At 47.2% G+C, this 19120-nt stretch overlaps 1 long non-coding RNA gene across 1 annotated transcript; it reads right to left on the bottom strand.

Moving 5' to 3' along the window:
• Positions 1 to 3933: 3933 nt before the first annotated feature.
• Positions 3934 to 11902, bottom strand: LOC108963276 (uncharacterized). The gene is made up of 2 exons (XR_001991972.3): positions 11672 to 11902; positions 3934 to 6324 (listed from the first exon to the last, which is right to left on the bottom strand). It is a non-coding gene; the product is annotated as an uncharacterized LOC108963276 (long non-coding RNA).
• Positions 11903 to 19120: the final 7218 nt, after the last annotated feature.

Here is a 19120-nt window from a genome sequence, read left to right as displayed (position 1 = left end):
TTAATAAAAAATATTAAAAAAATAAATCAATTGAGGAGCAGGACTCTCACAGCTTTTGGATCTTGAGGTCAAAACCACCTGGAGTCCTGGCTGAGCCAAGATTTGCCTGTGCAATTTTTTTCTGTGTGACTTTTCCTCTCACTGACGTGGGTTAGCAGAGGAAAATCCCTCCTGGAAGCTGAGCAAGCTGCAAAACTCAGCTCTAAACACCCCAAACTCAGCTCCAAACACCCCAAACTCAGCTCCAAACACCCCAAACTCAGCTCTAAACACCCCAAACTCAGCTCCAAACACCCCAAACTCAGCCCAAACACCCAAACTCAGCTCCAAACACCCCAAACTCAGCTCCAAACACTCCAAACTCAGCTCCAAACACCCCAAACTCAGCTCCAAACACCCCAAACTCAGCTCTAAACACCCCAAACTCAGCTCCAAACACCCCAAACTCAGCTCCAAACACCCCAAACTCAGCTCCAAACACCCCAAACTCAGCTCCAAACACCCCAAACTCAGCCCCAAACACCCCAAACTCAGCTCCAAACACCCCAAACTCAGCCCCAAACACCCCAAACTCAGCCCCAAACACCCCAAACTCAGCTCTAAACAAACACCCCAAACTCATCTCCAAACACCCCAAACTCAGCTCCAAACACCCCAAACTCAGCTCCAAACACCCCAAACTCAGCTCCAAGCACCCCAAACTCAGCTCCAAACACCCCAAACTCAGCCCCAAACACCCCAAACTCAGCTCCAAACACCCCAAACTCAGCTCCAAACACCCCAAACTCAGCTCCAAACACCCCAAACTCAGCTCCAACCCCAAACTCAGCCCAAACACCCAAAACTCAGCTCCAAACATCCCAACTCAGCTCCAAACACCCCAAACTCAGCTCTAACACCCAAATCAGCTCCAAACACCCCAAACTCAGCTCCAAACACCCCAAACTCAGCTCCAAACACCCCAAACTCAGCTCTAAACACCCCAAACTCAGCCCCAAACACCCCAAACTCAGCTCCAAACACCCCAAACTCAGCTCCAAGCACCCCAAACTCAGCTCTAAACACCCCAAACTCAGCTCCAAACACCCAAACTCACTCACTCTAACCTCCCCAAACTCAGCTCCAAACACCCCAAACTCAGCTCTAAACACCCCGAACTCAGCTCCAAACACCCCAAACTCAGCTCCAAACACCCCAAACTCAGCTCTAAACACCCCAAACTCAGCTCCACAACACCCCAAAACTGCTTGGAGGGTGGGAGTGCCCAACTCTCAGTGCCCCCAGAGCTGCTGGGGCACAGCTCCATCCCCCCCTGCTGCCTCACCTCCACTGGAGGTGTTTCAGGGCACAGATGGAAGAGGCTGGAAAGGAAATCTGGGAGAGCTGAGGGTGCATTAGGGAGTGATTGCAGCAGGGTGATTTATGGCTGCAGTAATGGAGCTGAAATCCAATTATCAGCCCGGCCATCTCGGGCTAAATGCTCGAGCCAAACTTTCTAATCAGTGCTTTTAGGTTTGGGTTGGTTTTCAGAGGTGCTCAGCACTTCCTCACCCCACAAAAATAATAATAATAATAATTATATCCCTGGCCTGCTGCAAAGCAAAGCCTCAGCCTCCCCTCCCCTGTCCAGGAGGGAAAAATAGATTAAAAAACCCTAAAAGAACCCATTAAATCAGATTATACTTGATATTCCTGTGCTTGATAAATATTTTCAATAACTGGGTCGAAAATCAATAATCTTACTCCATGTCATCAGGAAAATCAAAGTGAGGAAAAGAGGTTAAAAATGGCAAAATTGAGGGATGTGATTCTCTTCCTGAGGGCATCAGGGTCAGGATCAGGAACATTTCTACCCCCACCTCACAAAGGCACCTGGGAGAGTTACCTGAGGCCTCTGCAGAAAGGCTGGAGCTCCACAGGGGAAGCTGCTGTGGAAGGGCTGCATTATTATTATTATTATTATTATTATTATTATTATTATTATTATTATTATTATTATTATTATTATTGTTATTGTTATTGTTATTGTTATTGTTATTATTATTATTATCATTATTATTATTATTATTATTATTATTATATAATGAGGGGCCATCACATGTGAACAAAGCACTCTCAGGTATTTCTAAGTCATAAATTTCTCAGCTGTGTTCTAGATCACTGTGCTGTTTTCCAGCAGCCTCATCCACTCCAACCTGCAGAGGATCAAACACTCCCCAGAATATTTTATATATTTTTTTTTAATTATTCCCTAGATGACAGCACTGTTGTTTCTTTTTGGAGTAATCAAAACAAAAAATGGGATTTCTTTTTTGTTTTTTTAAATAGAAAGGAAGATATTTCTAAGCCATAGATTTCTCAGCTATGTTCTAGATCACTGTGCTGTTTTCCAGCAGCCTCATCCACTCCAACCTGCAGAGGATCAAACACTTCCCAGAATATTTTATCTTTTTTTTTTAATTATTTATTAGATGACAGTACTGTTGTCTCTCTTTGGGGTACTGAAATCAAAAATGGGATTTATTTTTTGTTTTTTAAATGAGAAAGGAAAATATTTCTAAGCCATAGACTTTTAGCTATGTTCTAGGTCACTGTGCTGTTTTCCAGCAGCCTCATCCATTCCAACCTGCAGAGGATCAAACAATTCCCAGAATATTTTGTCTTTTTTTTTTAATTATTTCCTAGATGACAGCACTGTTGTTTCTTTTTGGGGTATTGAAACCAAAAATGGAATTTATATTTTTTTTAAATGAGAAGGGAAGGTTTCACACTCTCAGATATTTCTAAGCCATAAATTTTTCAGCAATGTTTTAAATCACTGTGCTGTTTTCCAGCAGCCTCATCCACTCCAACCTGCAGAGGATCAAACACTTCCCAGAATATTTTGGATTTTTTAAAATTATTTCCTAGATGACAGCACTGTTGTTTCTTTTGAAACCAAAAAATGGGATTTCTTTTCCTTTTTTTTTTTTTTTTTTAAATAAGAAGGGAAGGTTTCACACAGCCTGTGCCAAGGAACAGAACTTCTCCCTCGACATCTGTCCCTGAACAAGAGGGGAGACCTTGGCTCTCCTATCTGAGTGCAGAGATAAAAGTGGCAGCTCCTCCCCTGTCCCACTGAAGTGTCCCACTGGCTGGGACACATCCCTCAGGACACTGCTGGGAGCTTGGAGTCTCCTCTCCCTCCCAGAGAACTCACCCTGATCCTCCACACAACAGAGAGAGCCTGGGCTGGGAATTGGGGCAAATCCTCCTGAAATGTCCCAAAACAGAGGCTGGGGAGCAGGAGCAGTTTGATTTGCCTTTGCAGTGCCAGCTCCTGGGCCATGGATAATTCCTAAGGAAAAGGAGTTTTGCCTGCCTGAGGAATACTCCAGCTCCCTGTTGAATGCTTTTAGCAATTGAACCAAAATGTTGTGCTTCTCCTGGGCTTTGATCAATGTTTTTAGGTTGTCATTTCACATATTCCAAAAGGAATTGGGTGCTGATGTCATCAAGGACACCCCTAATTCAAAACCAGGGCTTCCCTCCTGCTACAGTTTTGCTGCAGCAAATCCAAAATCCACATTATCCCCCAACACTGCACACAGGAGGTCAGGCCATGTGAAAAACAGCAAAGGGGGATGAAGGAGAGCAGGAATTCTACCTGCAAAAAATAAAATAAAGCTGTGCTGTTATCTCTGAATTATCCATCAAACAGGGGGAGGGAAAAATCCAAATTTCAGGATTTTTTTTTCCCCTATTTGGGCCTCCAAATGAGATGCAACAAGCAGACAGTGGTGGAGTGAGAACAGCATTCCATGGAAAGGCAGATTTAGTGTGTGAGGTGCTCCAGGAGCCCACCAGCCCTGTTCCCAGGGAGGGAGAGGCTCTGCAAGCCCTGGTGGGAAGGGGAGAAAGGGGGGAGCAAAAGAGACAAACACAAGGCAAGGATCTGGTTGACAGAGGTGCCATTTACTGGGCTCCTGGTGGGAAACCAAGCTCTCTGCATGCTCACACATGATACAAGCACACCAAAGGCAACCCAAAGTCCACTGGTGACTTTGTGATCCTTCCCACAGCTCGTGGCCTGCTCAGGAGGAGCTGCAATCCAGCTGAGAGCGACTTTATCCACAAATGAGTGCACTGAGAGGGCTCTTCTCCATCCTCAGCGTTTCTGGTGCTTCCCAGAATTTCTGGCATAATTCATCCTCAGAGTGGAGCTGCCAGCGGGGCAGGCGAGTGGGAAGGGAGCACCAAACACCTTCCAGGGCAAGCTCAGCTTCTTGGAGCAGCCAGAGGGAGCAGACTTCTCTCAGGGGCTGAGCTTCTCCTCCTTGCCCTCCTGTCCACCTTCCAGAGGATTCCACAGCCCAGAGCACCAGGCTTGGGTCGGGAGCAGCCGTGGAATAAACTCAATTTATTCAGCAGCCAGGAATCGACTCAGCCAGAGCTCGTCCACTCCTTGTCCCTCAGGTCCTTCAGCAGCTGCTGGTGGGGACAGCCCTGGCTGGGAGGGTGGTGGGAGAGGCACAGCAGAGCCCCTGCTCGTCCTCCCATCCCTCCCTGCCACCCCCAAAACCAGCAGACATTTCCATCAGATTCACCCCCAGCCCACTGCTGAGCGCTGCTGGAGGTGGAGCTCTGCGAGTCGAGGCAGCAAAGAAAGGATTCTGGAAGTGTCAGACATTTCAGTCCAGGAGATTAGAGATTCATTGACTGCAGTGTGGGAAGAGCTGTTAAAGAAAAACAATTGCAAGCAGGCTCACCGAGGAAAGCAGAGGTTCCTCTTTCATCTCGGGAATTATACATTTATTATTTTTTTAAAAATTGGTTGGAATGCCCTCATCTATTCAAACACAGTGCCAGAGCATTGGGTGAAGGACAGAAAAACAGAAAACATGAATTTCTTGTTCCCAGAAGTAGCATGGATCCCACTGTTACAGGTGGGGGTACACCCGAGGGGCTCCTGGCATGGCAGAACCTCATTCCCAACCTGGAATGTTCCAGAGAGGAGGAATTTGTGCTTAAAGAGCAGCAGCCCTGTAAACCAGGAGACAGAAATATCTTGGTGTGCTTTGCTTCCTTGGCCAAAGCACTTTTGGCTGCCTTTTGCCCTCCTGTTCCCTCCTTTCACATTCTGCAAATGAGTCTCCACCTCTTTTTGGGCAGGGAAAAATCATTTTCTTTCAGGGGAGCCTGGAGGTTTTTGCCCTCCAGAGATAACAATAACCCCAAAGTGTCAGATCTTCCCCCACTGCAGGACTTGTGGGGTATCCATGCAGTGAAAAGCACCAAAACTGTAACCCAGGAGGAAAATTCAGTCTGGGCCCAGGGTAAAAACCAGAATTATTGCTGAATCCAAGACTGAGGCACATCCCCTTCCGTTATTTAAGGCAGGAGGTTTTCAAGGGGCTGGAAAAGTCAAAATTTCAGGCGTTCCTTTGTTAGGCAGAGGGAAAAGGAACCCAAATATATCAAACACAGAGGCAGAGAATGGGAGTTTGCAAATGCCTCTGGTGAACCTGGGGATGCATTCAGATCAAAGGAGCAAAATGAGATATTCTGGATAATACAGAGAGATATTCTGAGCAATATTTGATGCAGCTAACGTGCCTCACTGAGTTCTCAGGAGCAGGATCCATGCCCTGCAGGTCCTTGCCCACAGAGAGGATCTGTGGATTGCCAGCCTGGATTGAGCTCAGGGGCACCAGCAGCCACTGATTCCAGGGAAAAAAACCTCATGAATCCAAAGGAAAAATTTCTTTGTATGGCATGAGAGTGGTAGCCATGCTACTGAAGACCTAAAACAACTCCCCAGATGACGATGGAGCTCTCCCCAGTTTGGCTTTGGCCTTGGAATGGGAGCCCAGGTTAAACCAGAGGTCCCAAACCTCCTCTGGACTTGGCCACACATTTCCCAATGCCCAAAATGAGCTGAAACCAGCCAGTTCAGGACCCCAATGAACTCATAAAAAGCTCTTGGACTCCATGAGCTCCCAGTGCCAGCCCCATCCCAAGGAACCCAGGAGGGGCTCCTGGCTGAGGATTTCACCTTTTCAATGGATCCCTCGGGACAGACCTGGCCTCTCCTCTGCTATTGACTAATATTGAGAATTCCAGCTATGCATATTCATTTCCTCTAAATACCTGATCCCCTTCCATGGAAAACATTCTCTTGAGGAAGAGCCCAATTCCATTGTGCAACTCTTTGGTGTTTCAGCGTCAGGTGGGGAAGCAGCAGCAATTCTGGAAAACACGGGATCTTCGGGAAGCCCCACGTGTTGTTAGCTTTGATGAGATCCATTTTCTTGATGGCTTCTGAAAGATCTTCCTGCTAATTAGCTAAGAATACCACTGAATTATTTAATTATCTCTACTTTTGTGCCATAAAATATGTTGTCATATCACACTCTGTCTTGCTGTTGCTCTTCATGCTTAATGATGCCTTTAGAGCTCCTGATTTCCTTTGTTCTCCCTCTGCAAGTGGTTTTTGGTGGTGCTGGGGAAGGAGGGGAGGCCAAGGGAAAAATCTCAGCTTTTAAAGAAATTTTGACGTGTGGGAAAATCTTTTTACACATGCTCAGCTCCAGCTCCCTGTGCCTGTGTCTCAAAGATTTATATATTTATTGCTAATCCAACCAGGAATTCTTTCCAGAGGTGGGAAAAAAAAAAAAAAAAGGAGAAAACACCATTTGGGAAAAAAAATTTAAAATTAAAAAAAAAAAAATCAGCAAGAAATGGTTTTTTTTTAACCAAGGAAGAGGTAAATTATGATAATTACTCTGACTGGTAGGGTCCTTAAGCATTACTAATTAGCATTTATTGCCTGGATTATTGAAACAATGTGTGTGTTCCCAAGAGTGAGGAAGAACTGGGATGCTCTTTCCTTGGGAGCCCTGGGAAAAAGGCAGGGCAGCAGGAATGCGGCACAGTTGGCACCGAGGCTCCTCTCCCCGAGCTCCAGCCTCGTGCAGAACTGGGATTGTACCTTGGGCAAACCCACGCCTTGAACTCCTCAACCCTGCCTGCCTTCCCCCCCTCCCTCCTGGCCGAGAAGGGAACACAATTTGGGGCGGAAAAAGGAGAAAAAAATCAAAAATCAAAAAAGGTTTGGCAGTGGTCGTAGGTGCAGGTGAAGGTGGAGTTCATGCTCTGGGTCTCCTGCTATTCCAGGGATTGTGCACAAACCTCCTGTGAAGGAGCATTTCATGGCTCAAAGCACTGAGCTACAGCACTTCAAAGGGTTAACAAATCCAACAAAAAATAGGAATATTATGGTATTCCCAACTGGCATTTGGAGCGACTCGCTGAGGAGCTTGCAAGCAGATTTCGGCATAAACTGCATTTTAATATCGAGCATTTATAATGGGATTGAGGTTGGGAATTAGAAATCGATCAGGAATTAATCAATCATCTAATCAGCACTGGCCACTGCACAGCATCTCAACTGCAATTTGCTATCTGGCCCAATAAATCCTTAAGTACCTTGGAAGTGATTCAGGGAAGAAAGGCAATAAAAGTAATTCTCCTTTTTTTTTCTTTTTCTTTTTTTTTTTTTTTTTGTAGCTGCAGCACCGTGCAACTTTAGGTCCTGTTAAACCCCTGGAAATAAAAGAGCAACAATGGAAAACTGCAGAATGCCTCGGACCTTTTATTTTTACCTTTTCCTGCCACCAAACCCTGCGCCTTTCAACTTGGGAGAGCAAGTTCCAACTCAGCCACAACGAGGTCAAAGTCACCGAGCTCAAAGCTCCAGTTGCTGCTCAGACAAAACTCCCAGACACAGAGTTTTGCAAAAGTTACAACATTTTTTTTTTAATAAATAATCATATTTTAAAAACCCTACGCTTCACTTGCATATCCTTCTCCTTTTTGATTATTTGCATCAGATATTGCACAGAATATTTAGCAATGTGTTCTATTAAATATAGTGGCAGCATATTAAAAATACTTTTAATTGAAACTTGTTCCAGCCTGGTGGTTTTTATTTTAGCATTATTGAAAATTAGTCTTATTGAAAAAGATCTTCAATTCTTATTAAGCTTCACTTATTCTATTTATTGATTAAATTAATGCCTAATATTTATTTTCTCTTCCATTTTCCTTGTAAGAGGAAAAAAAAAAAAAAAACTTCGTCCATAGATTCGGGTTTTTTGGTTTTTTTCCCAATGAAAACATAAAACCATGGAAACTGATGAAATTGTTATTAGAAGAACTCTGTAACACTAAGAGCAGAAAGCCTCGGAGCCGGAGGAATAAGACAAAATAGAAACCCCAAGCTCAATATCCCTCCTTTTGTCTGCAGAAGGTAAAAATCGCTGCGGGAATGGTTCAGGATCGAGTTCTGCCCGCTCGAACAGAGACGATCCCGGCCGGGTATTTCTGACGGCCCCGACTTTTACCAGCTCTGACATTTCTGCAGCTCCGGGGCACGGCCGTGGCCGAGAATCCCCGGAACCCTCCCGGAATTCTGGAGCGGGGAGCAGCGAAGGGAAGGAGAAGCCTGGGGGGGGTCACGGTTCTATCCCAGCCGCTCTTCCCTCCTTTTCTCCCCGGGAAAACCCCGCTCGGGGGGCAGCGCAGAATTCTCTCTGCCCCCCGTTATTTCCATCCCCTGCACTCGGGGGGCAGCGCGGAATTCTCTCTGCCCCCCGTTATTTCCATCCCCTCCGCTCGGGGGGCAGCGCGGAATTCTCTCTGCCCCCCGTTATTTCCATCCCCTGCACTCGGGGGGCAGCGCGGAATTCTATTTGCCCCCCGTTATTTCCATCCCCTGCACTCGGGGGGCAGCGCGGAATTCTCTCTGCCCCCCGTTATTTCCATCCCCTCCTCTGGGGGGGCAGCGCGGAATTCTCTCTGCCCCCCGTTATTTCCATCCCCTGCACTCGGGGGGCAGCGCGGAATTCTCTCTGCCCCCCGTTATTTCCATCCCCTGCACTCGGGGGGCAGCGCGGAATTCTCTCTGCCCCCCGTTATTTCCATCCCCTCCGCTCGGGGGGCAGCGTGGAATTCTCTCTGCCCCCCGTTATTTCCATCCCCTCCGCTCGGTTTTTTTTGGGGGGCCACCTCTGCCGCTCTGTCCCTTTAAAGCTGCGGAGCCGGAATTGATGCGTCTGGGCCAGTCTAGACCGGGAGCGGCTCCCGAGCGCGCAGGGGCGCGGAGCCTGCGCGGGCTCCGTCCTCCCCCTTCTCCCCTTCCCCTCCCCGCCCATTGTTTTGCCGCAGCCCCGCGCAACCCCCGCCCCGCACCGCGCAAGCAGCGCGGACACAATAGCGACCCCCGGGGAGGGGACAGCGGGGACATTGGGGGGGTCCCGAGGCGGGGACCCCCCGAGAAGCGCGGGATGCGCGGGGGTGCGCGGGGGATGCGCGGGGGAGCCGTCCCAGCCTCGCAGACAAAGCGCTCGCCCCTTCCCTCCTGGCGGAGCGGGGGGGAAAAATCGAGACGAAAAGCACGGGGAAAGGGTAAAAAGAACCCCAAAAAAGGGACTTTTTGGGGGTGTGGTAATGGCTGGACAAAGGTGCGGGGCTCCAGCGCTCCGGATCGCAATTTACAGCGCCGAGCAGGTAACAGAAAATAAATGCGGCTCGCTTTGGAATTAAAGAACGTTTGGAATAATACAGAAATTCAGAAGGACGAGGCTTTCTTGGCATATTTTTTTTCCTCCCCTCGAGGAGGTAAAACGCTCAGTGAAATTACAGCGTCAAGAAAAAGCAGCTAAAATTCATTTAAGAAAAAATATTCAAATCAAACAAACAACCTTTTGCAGTTCAATAACTGTTAAACAACAGGAACCAGCAAACATATCCTAAAGCTCTTAAATACCAAAATGTTACACCGTCAATTAATTTTTGGTGCATCGTTTTTTAAGTCCAAGCATTTGCATTCAAATATCAAACAGCAATTCGGTGCCATAACAAGGTACAGGAACTTCAGCATAAATTGCCTTGCAGAACAGAGATAAGAAATACAGTTCCAGCCAGAATTAATTTTACAGCAACATAAAAAAAATCCAATCATGAAAAACAGCAGCAGCAGGAAACATTTCGAACATTTCTGGTTCATCATTTACACATCATATTGCCCGCAAAAGCAGCAAAGCTGGAAGTTCTAGAAAAGGACTCAAAGGAAACTTCAGCATTTCTTTTTACTTCCCAACCATTAATACACGCAACCATTTTATTCTGCAGTTTATTTTTCCAACCTATAAAACCCAACCCGTCTCCTGGCTTTTTATTTGTATTTTTTCCCCTCTTTTTTAAATTTTTTTTTAATATTTTTTTTTTCTTTTGGTGTGTCCATAGAGCACATTTCCAAGATTAATCGTTCGGTTTTAAACTTGGAAGCATGAGGCATGCTGGGATTTCAGCTGAGGTCAAGCACCAATGTACCGAGCTGTTACTGTTACGCTCTCAGGGTACTCTGTGTTGCTCTCAAGAAGGGGGGGGAAGGCAAAAAAAAACCAAAAAAAAAAATCAAAATTCAGATGCTCTATGCAGTGGCCTGCAGCAAAAAAATCTCCCTGTTTTACCACAGGCGTGATATTAATATTCCTCCATTTTGGAATATCTGTATTTACGGTTTTATTTGCTTCTGTGAATTAATGGGTGTGGGGATGGCCACGCACACCTCAAGAACTGCATTTACATGCATCCATATCGTGTCTATCTTATCTCCACACCATATTTAATAATCACTCCGTGTGTACACACGTACACCCCCATATCTGCATCAGCTGGAAAATTATCTCGTGAATATACACACACACATTTGAAAAGAAAAAATTTATATATATATTTAAAAATAAAAAAATCTCTGCGGCACAAACGCTGATTTTAATTTGATTTTTATAGAGAAAATGGCCAGAACCACCGCCCTACATCAGCCGATGGAGGCTGAGGAGGAGAAATAGATTTATTTTTTCCTTAAAAGGTCTCTAAAGATTATTGTATGTGTGTGTATACGGCTCTAAATATCCACACCCGCGCTCACACTTACACACATAGAGAGAGGAGATATTTCTAAAATAAAATAAAGATGTCAAAGCACAACTCACAGCTCCCAAGAGCCTAACCCGTGGATTTAAAAGCTAAACATCACAAGTTAGGGTCTCAGGGATTGAGAGGGGCGCAACAAACTAGTCCTTGCAAAAAAAAAAAAAAAAATTTTTAAAAATATAAAAAAAATACTGAAACCAACGGGGATCAAAAAATAATAATCATAAAAAATAAAGATCAAAAGGAGAAAGAGGAAAAGAATAGCAGGCAAGTTCAATTCATGGCTCAAGATTACAAAACAGGACACACAGGTGGAAGGAAAGAGCTTCTCTAAGGACCCTCTGTTGAGAGAATACATTCCATTTTTAATCGTTTATACAAAAAATAATAATAATAATAATAATGACATGGCGCGGCAGGTTCCTTACAGCTCCCAACAAGGTCGCTTGCGACAAATACACGAAAAGTCTCCGCATTTAAATAACGAAGAGGAAGTTTGGGGCAGTGACGGAATTATTTTCATTGTTTCAACGAGAAGGAATGCAGAAATAAGAGCAGGAATCCGCAGGCTCGCTCCCGGCCCCTGGCACAAAGCGTGCAGCAGCAGCAAGGCGCTGCCTCCCCGCCCCCTCCGCCAGCCCCGGGGATGGAGAAAAACCCCGAGTCGCCACAAAACCAGGTAGAAACTCACCATTTGGAAGCGGGGGAGGCTCCGGTCGGCGGCGCTGGGAAGGGCCGGGGGGGCCGGGGCAGTGCCCGCACCAGGCTGGGTGCCCGGCGGGGTTTGACACCCGAGCGGGTGCGAGCGTGCGGTGTGTGCGCAGGGAGGGAGGGAGGCGGCCGAGGGAGGGCGGGTGTGTGCAGCTGGGCAAGCCGCTTGCATTTTTAAAACATATCTCTCTCTCTCTTTCTTTTTTTTTTTTTTTTTCTTCCTCTCTCTCTCTCTTCTTTTTTTTTTTTTTTTTTTTTTTTTTTTTGGGGGGGGTTTAAAAAAATAAATAGGGAATATAGCAAGGAAAAGGAAAAAAAACAAAAAAAAAGGGGAGGAGGAGGTGGGGGGGGTTGGTTGAGGGGGTGGGGGGAGGAAAGGAAAAGGAGCCGAATTCCTCCGCAGCTCCTCTCGCCTGCCGCCCTCCGCGCTCCCCGGCAATGCCGCTGCCGCCGTCGCTGCTGTTGTTATTATTATTATGATGAAGAGACGGGGCTGGGGGGCTGCGGGAGCCGGGGCCAGCCCGGTGCCGGAGCGAGCCCCAGACTGTCAGCGGGGAGGAGGAGGAGGAGGAGGAGGAGGAGGAGGAGGTGGAGGAGGAGGAGGAGGGAGGAAGGGCGCGGGCAGCAGCGCCGCAGCCCCGGCCGCCCTCCCCTGCCAGCCGCCGGCCGGGGCTTCAAAGGAAAACCTGGAGAAAAAGCCGCTCGCCCGGGAGAGGAGGGTGCGAGCCCCGCGCACACACAGCACACGGCACACACACACAAAGGGACTCCATCCTGCACCGACTCCTCTCTCCGAGCACCTTGTGCACCCCCAGCCAATGGAAATTTACGCCGGCCATAACCCAGAGCAGGATTTCGTCCCCAGCTTGCCACCTCCTTCCCTCCGCTCTTCTCCCCCTTCCTTCCCTCCCTCCCTCCCTTCCTCCCTCCCTTTCCTCCCTCTTTCCCCCCCCCACCCCCCCGCCCAAATAAATAATACGGATCCGCACCCTCCACCCAGCTCTGGAACCGCTTTAGGCCCAGCGGCATAAGCGGGGAGAAGCCGAAGCGTTCCGGAGGGCCCGAGGTTAAAAATGCCAAATCTGCGGCGCTGCCGAAGGCAGGTCCCCCCCGAGCCGGCCCCGCCGCCGCCCGGCCGGGGGCAGCGGTAACAGGCACCATTACGGAACCATCATCATCATCATCATTCACTCCGTCCTTTTCTCACCTCGGGAGTCTGAGCCCATTCACCAAAGTCCTTCCTCGTCCAGGAGATCAAATATTTTCTTTTTTTTTTTTCCCCTTTTTTTTTTTCTCCTTCTGGATCAGCCAGTCCCGACATCATTAAACTATAGTCCTCCTCTTCCTCCTCCTTCCTTCTCCCCCTCTCTGTCTCCCCCTCTCTCTTTTTTTTTTTTTTATTTCAAAAAGGGGGAGTGGGGGGGTGGCTGGGGGGTGTGGGGGGGAAGCAGACATAGCTGCATGAAGTGGCTGCCTTTTCGAAAGCACATTTAATCTTTCCTGGCTCCCCTAGGCTTCGATGAATTAGAAGGGAAAGGAGAGGAGAGGGGGAAAGAAAAAATCCAGGCAAGGGAGGCTGTTGAGGGACAGCAAGCATCAGGCTCAAATCAACGACCAGATGAAAATGTACTAGACCACACTGCCCCCTCTCTTCCTCTCGCTCTGTCTCCTCTCTCACACACTCTCACTCCTGGAAAGCTTCAGTGTCTGGTTACAGACTCTTTTGGATCCTTCCCCCCGCTCCCCACCCTCGCCCTTTGCCAACTATCCTAGAGATTCCTTGCATGCCTACTTAAATCTTTAACAGAATAAGGACCCGGCTCCCCCCGCCGCCAGCCCCGCACACACTCTCACACTCTCACACACACCACTGCCGGTCACCCTTCCCAATAATCCCTGGAGCTGCCGGCAGAAACCCTCCGGTGCATCCCCGCCGCATCCCCGGCCCCGCCGCATCCCCGCCGGGTACCAGCCCCGGGACCCTCCGGGCGGCCGCTCCCGCTCCCCCCTCCGCCTTCCTAAGGGGGTGCAGGGGGCTGAAGGGGGAGCAGAGGGGGAAGCGGAGGGGCTGCAGCCCCTTCGCCTCGCATCCCCGCGGCTGGCGGCGGGTTTTAAAACAATAAAATCCAGCGCTGGCTCTGGCGGGTGCCCCCCGCTCCCCCCCTCCGCCACGCCGCAGCCGCCCGTGGAAATCGCACGCCCCACGTCTGCAGTGAGGCAGGCAGACTGCCTGGCTCATGCCCGTGATGACTTTAGAGCTGACAACCTCCTCTCCTCGACCCCCCCTTCCCCTCCACACCCACCCCTGCGCTCAATGGCAGCGCCGCTGCCTCTCGCACCAGACTATATTTGCAATATGTGCTAATTTACCAGCTATATGCCCTTGGATTTTAAAATGAACTCATCAGTCAATGTTTCTAGTAGCGGTGCTCCCTCTCTCTCGCTCTCACACACCCTCCACTGCAGACATGTTACTCATTCCGCAAGCATTTCCTCCCCGAATGTCCGTCAGACGCATATACACTTCATTGATCAAACCAAATCCCCTGATAACAATAAATAATAATACAGACAGTTAACATCAGCGGGGAGTGGAGCGGGGGGGCGCGGGGGGAGAGACAAAGATGACGACTAAATCTGCATTGTGCTTCGGGAGCTCAGCCCTGCCTTTCCCAGGGATGCTCCGCACAATGCGGGGCGCAGGTAGCCCCAAATCCCAGCTCACGCCTCGCCCCAGCCCCTCCACTTTGCCCAAACCCTGGGGATGGCGATGTCGGATACCTGAGCCCACACGGGCTTCCAAAGGTGCTCGGAGGAACAGAAGGGAAGGTGGTGCTGGCTGCGGAGGAGAGGAAGCACCTCACGAGAAATCCAGCAAGGAATGCCGGCAGTTTCTTTGTTAGGCTGAGCACCGCACAGACGCTCAGAAATTCCAGGTGTCCGGGCACCCAAAGGCACCAGGAGTGCCAGGAACACCTTCCAGCTCCCCCTGAAACCCCTCTCCTTTGTCCTCACCTCTGCAAGAAGCCAGGTGGGGAAGGAGGGCTGTTGAACATCCCTCTGTGCCCGGTATTTCAGGGGCTTTAGGGCTGCCCTGGCTTTATTTCCCATTTTTCTGGGGCTGAAACAGGGGAGGCAGGAGATTGGGATTGCCCCTTGGGATTTTGGCTGGTTAGACAGCTTGTGTGGGTCTGGCAAAGAGAAAGTGGCTGCAGCGTGAGTGTTCGGGAAGTTGGGGAGGGTGGGGCTATCTAGAAATCTTTGACTCACTGGGGTAACTCCCTGAGCACAGGAATCAAATTATTGCTCCAAGCAAACTGCATTTTATGAGCAGCAGCCTCAGAATGGATTTCTGCATGCACACGGAGCTGAAATAAACGCATGGAAATAAAGATGCAGTCCCTGATTCAATTACTGGGTGCAGTGCAGAAGTCTCTGGGTGAGGGAAGAGGTGGGATTATGCAGCAAAGTCAGTTTGGGAATCCACAGACACAAATTTTCTTATTTATACTGGCATAATCCTGACTGGCATTGGCCTAGACAGGGGAAGAATCAAAGCTGTGTCCTGAAGGATCTCATCTTTGGGAGAAGTAGTCTGGATTAGTGGCTGGATCTGCCAACCATCCTTTCCCTCCCTTTGGAGTCCCTCACCACCCCTGCAAGATTTTGCCACCACACAAAACATTTCACATCCATTGTCTCCTCATCTTCCCTCCCAATAAAAAAAACGGGTGATTTTTTTTTTCTTCCCAAAGTTTTGTAGCAAACACATAATTTCTTTATGCACTTTAGCCAAGCCTTTGGAGGATACTTATTTCAAGCAGTTAACACCTGACCCCAATTTTTGTGGGTAATTAGTGAGCTAGATAACCACACAAAGTGGGTAATTATTTAGGACCCAAGGGTACTGTACAAGAGGGTAGAGGCTGGCGGTGTTAACAAAAGCACATCCCTAATTATTGGATCCATCCTGATGTTTTAGGAATTGTTACTTCCACCTAATGATCCATGATAAATCAGCAAACTCCTCTGCCTCCCTGGGATGGGATAACCACGGGCAGGCAGGGAGGGCAAAGCCAGAGCAAGGCACCACTTCAATTTGTGCAAGCTCCAAGAAAAGAGAGAGGAATCCCCTTGGAGAAGGCAGGACTGGGAGTGCCAGCCTGAAAACCATCCCTAAAATCCACCAGGGTGGTTGGGAGGGCTGGAGAGGTGACCCTGCTGAGGGATCCTGGAGAGCAACTCCATCCTGGTCCCACCAAGCTCGGCCTCGCTGCTGGAAAATCACTTAGAGCTGCACAAAGGGGAGCTCTGGGTTTGGGGAGGCTCAGAAATGCCAGGGGGCTGCACTGGGAGGGATAAAAAATATCCCAGTGGATGAATTTCAGTGATCCATCACCGCCCAATAATTACATTGCATTTCTCCCATGGAAAATGCTGCCTCCTCAGGGGGGTTGTCCTCAAATTTAAGAAGGGAGAAATGAAATCAATATTAAATATTGAATATTATATATATATATATATATATATAATCTCTTACAATTTGAAGTTTCACCCTGAAATCTGGCAAATTTTGAAGTACATCCGTTACTAAGTGATGGAACTGTAGGAATATTTGAAATATTGAATATTTGAAATATTGAAATATTGAAATATTGAAATATTGAAATATTGAAATTGAAATTTGAAATATTGAAATTTTGAAATTTGAAATATTGAAATATTTGAAATATTGAAATATTGAAATAGTGAAATATTGAAATAGTGAAATATTGAACTATTTGAAATATTGAAATATTGAAATATTGAAATATTGAAATATTGAAATATTTGAAATATTGAAATATTGAAATAGTGAATATTGAATAGTGAATATTGAAATATTGAATATTGAAATATTGAAATATTGAAATATTGAAATATTTGAATATGAAATATTGAAATATTTGAAATATTGAAATATTGAATATTGAATTGAAATATTGAAATATTGAAATTGAAATATTGAAATATTGAAATATTGAAATTTGAAATATTGAAAATGAAATATTGAAATATTTGAAATATTTGAAATATTGAAATATTGAAATATTGAAATATTTGAATATTGACATTTGAAGTATTTGAAATATTTGAAATATTGAAATATTGAACTAGAAACTAAACAATATTCAGCAGTTAAACCCATCCAAACATGCCCAAGGCAGGTGTCAGAGGAGGGTGCCAGACTGGTTCTGGTGACAAAGAAAGGAGAAATGGCCAGAAAGTAAAACTCAAGTTCCACCTCAGCCTGAGGAAGAAGTTCCCACCCCGGAGGTGGCAGAGCCTGAAGGGCCCGGGGAGGTTTTGGCTCTCCCTGCCCGGGGCCAGCCCAGCCCCAGCTGGGTGTGTCCCCGTGTCCCTGCTCCAGGTGACCCTCCCTGGGCTGGGGGCCCTCCAGAGCTCCCTTCCCACCCCAAATAAATAATAATAAATTTTTATTATTATTTATTATTAACAAATAATAAATAATAAATAATTATTAAATTAATTAATTTATTATTATTTATTAATTTATTATTTCCCAATAATAATGGGACTCTGTGAGATATAAAAAATTGTTTTTCACCATCATCATCATCATCAGCAGGTGATGAAGAAGGGTTTGCTGGGAACAGATCCAGGGCCTGGAAGAGCAGAGCCCCCATGCCCTGAGCACTTCACACTCACTTAGGGACATCTCCACCAGGACATTAGGCTGCAGGAAAAGCACTTTCCCCTTTTAATTGCTTTGATGAATCACCACCCACATCCAGCCACTTCATTCACTGGAGTCCAGCAACCCTGTTCTGCAAACACTCCAATTCCAAAATGGTAAAGGCCTGGCAAATGTAATAAAATAAAAAGAATTTGAAAGCCAGAGGTGTCATTCTGTTTGGTTTGATGCCAGCTTTGCCTTGCTGCTCAGGCACTGCACCAAAATCACCTGGCCCTGTGACCACCAGGAATCCAAAATTTAAACAGAGAAAGTTGGAGGGGTTTCCACAACTTCTCAAATTTCTCTGTTGTCCCGTGGTTTGTTGGGTTTGGGTTTTTTTTCTTTTATTTCTGGAGTGAATTAACCACAACAGAGAGAGGCCTGAAAATTGTTCTCATATTTAAAAAGGGGCCAAGTCTCTGCAGTCCATTTATAAATAAATATAAATAAAATCGGTGTCCCCTCCACTAATCCTCTCAGGGACATGGTTTGCAGGAAATTCTTGCAGAAGAGAAAGAAAGTTTGTAGAGAGAAGCTGGAAAACAGAAAGGAAGAATGAATTTAATCACGGAGACAGGATCAAAGGGAGGAGAGACCTTGGTAGGTGCTGCTGTAGCAGAAATGAAGTAAATACAAACTATCAGGATTTTTTTTCCCCCTCAGATCAATTGGAATTAGCAATTCAAAGGGGAAGACACACAGGAGAAGGGATGCTCAGCCAGGGAGGAAGCTGTAGGGACTTCAGCATTAAATATAAAACCTCGAGGCCTTTTTGAGAGCAGTCAATAACTTCACTCTGGGCAGAGTGGACAGAGATCATTCAGGAAATGTCTTTAAAATAATGCTTACAGTCAGCTGTAGTTCCCAAAGTCATAAAACCTCTTCAGGGGAGTAAAAACCATTCAGCAATAGAAATTAGGAATTCAAATGATGGGAGGAAAGGTGAAATTCAGAGTGGAAAGCAAAACTGGGCGAAGCTGTCACGATTTGGACATTTCCTGCATGGTGACCTTGCCAACCAAAGGTTCTGATTTGAGCCTCACTGTTGTGCAGACCAATTCCACACCAAATCCCTGATAAAATCAATATTCTGTCAAACTGCAGAACCATCAGGACAACACTTACCCCATCCCTGGAGGAGTGTGAGCCCTTGGGAGAAGCTGCAGTGTCCACATGGCTTCTGTCCCCCTCCTCTGATCCCCTGTGTTCAACAGAGAGGACAGAGAGTGGTTCAAAAATCATCCCAGCCCCGTTTCACCACCCCCAAATCCTTTTCACCCAGCACCTTTCCCCTCCAAACCAACAGATTTTGCCTCCCCCAAGCATTAAAAATTGGATTGCATTGGATTTCCCCCTCACCCTTCAGTCCTGCCAGCAGGTTCTCCTTGAGCCCAGCTCCACCCCTCCCTGGAGAATGGGGAAAAAATGAACAATTAAAGGTGAGAAAGGCATGAAATGATTGGATCTCAAGGTGGTGAAGCAGGGGAAAGGAAGAAGGTGTCTCTGGACACAGGGAGCCCTGGCTGGAGAGGGATGTGGCAGCCAGGATGAGTGTCAGGGCTCAGGGGCTGTGCCAGGAACAGCAGCAGGAGCCCCCGTGCCCTCCTGCACTGCAGCTCTGCTCCACCCCAAACCCTCAGCTCCTCCTGCCCACACTGCACCAAGACAGCTCAGCACTTCCAGGAGGGGCAA

The sequence above is a fragment of the Serinus canaria genome, chromosome 24, assembly GCF_022539315.1.
Source record: "Serinus canaria isolate serCan28SL12 chromosome 24, serCan2020, whole genome shotgun sequence".
In the NCBI taxonomy this organism is placed as follows: Eukaryota; Metazoa; Chordata; class Aves; order Passeriformes; family Fringillidae; genus Serinus; species Serinus canaria.
The sequence above is the reverse complement of the archived record's forward strand: the minus strand, read 5'-3'. Positions and strand labels throughout refer to the sequence as shown.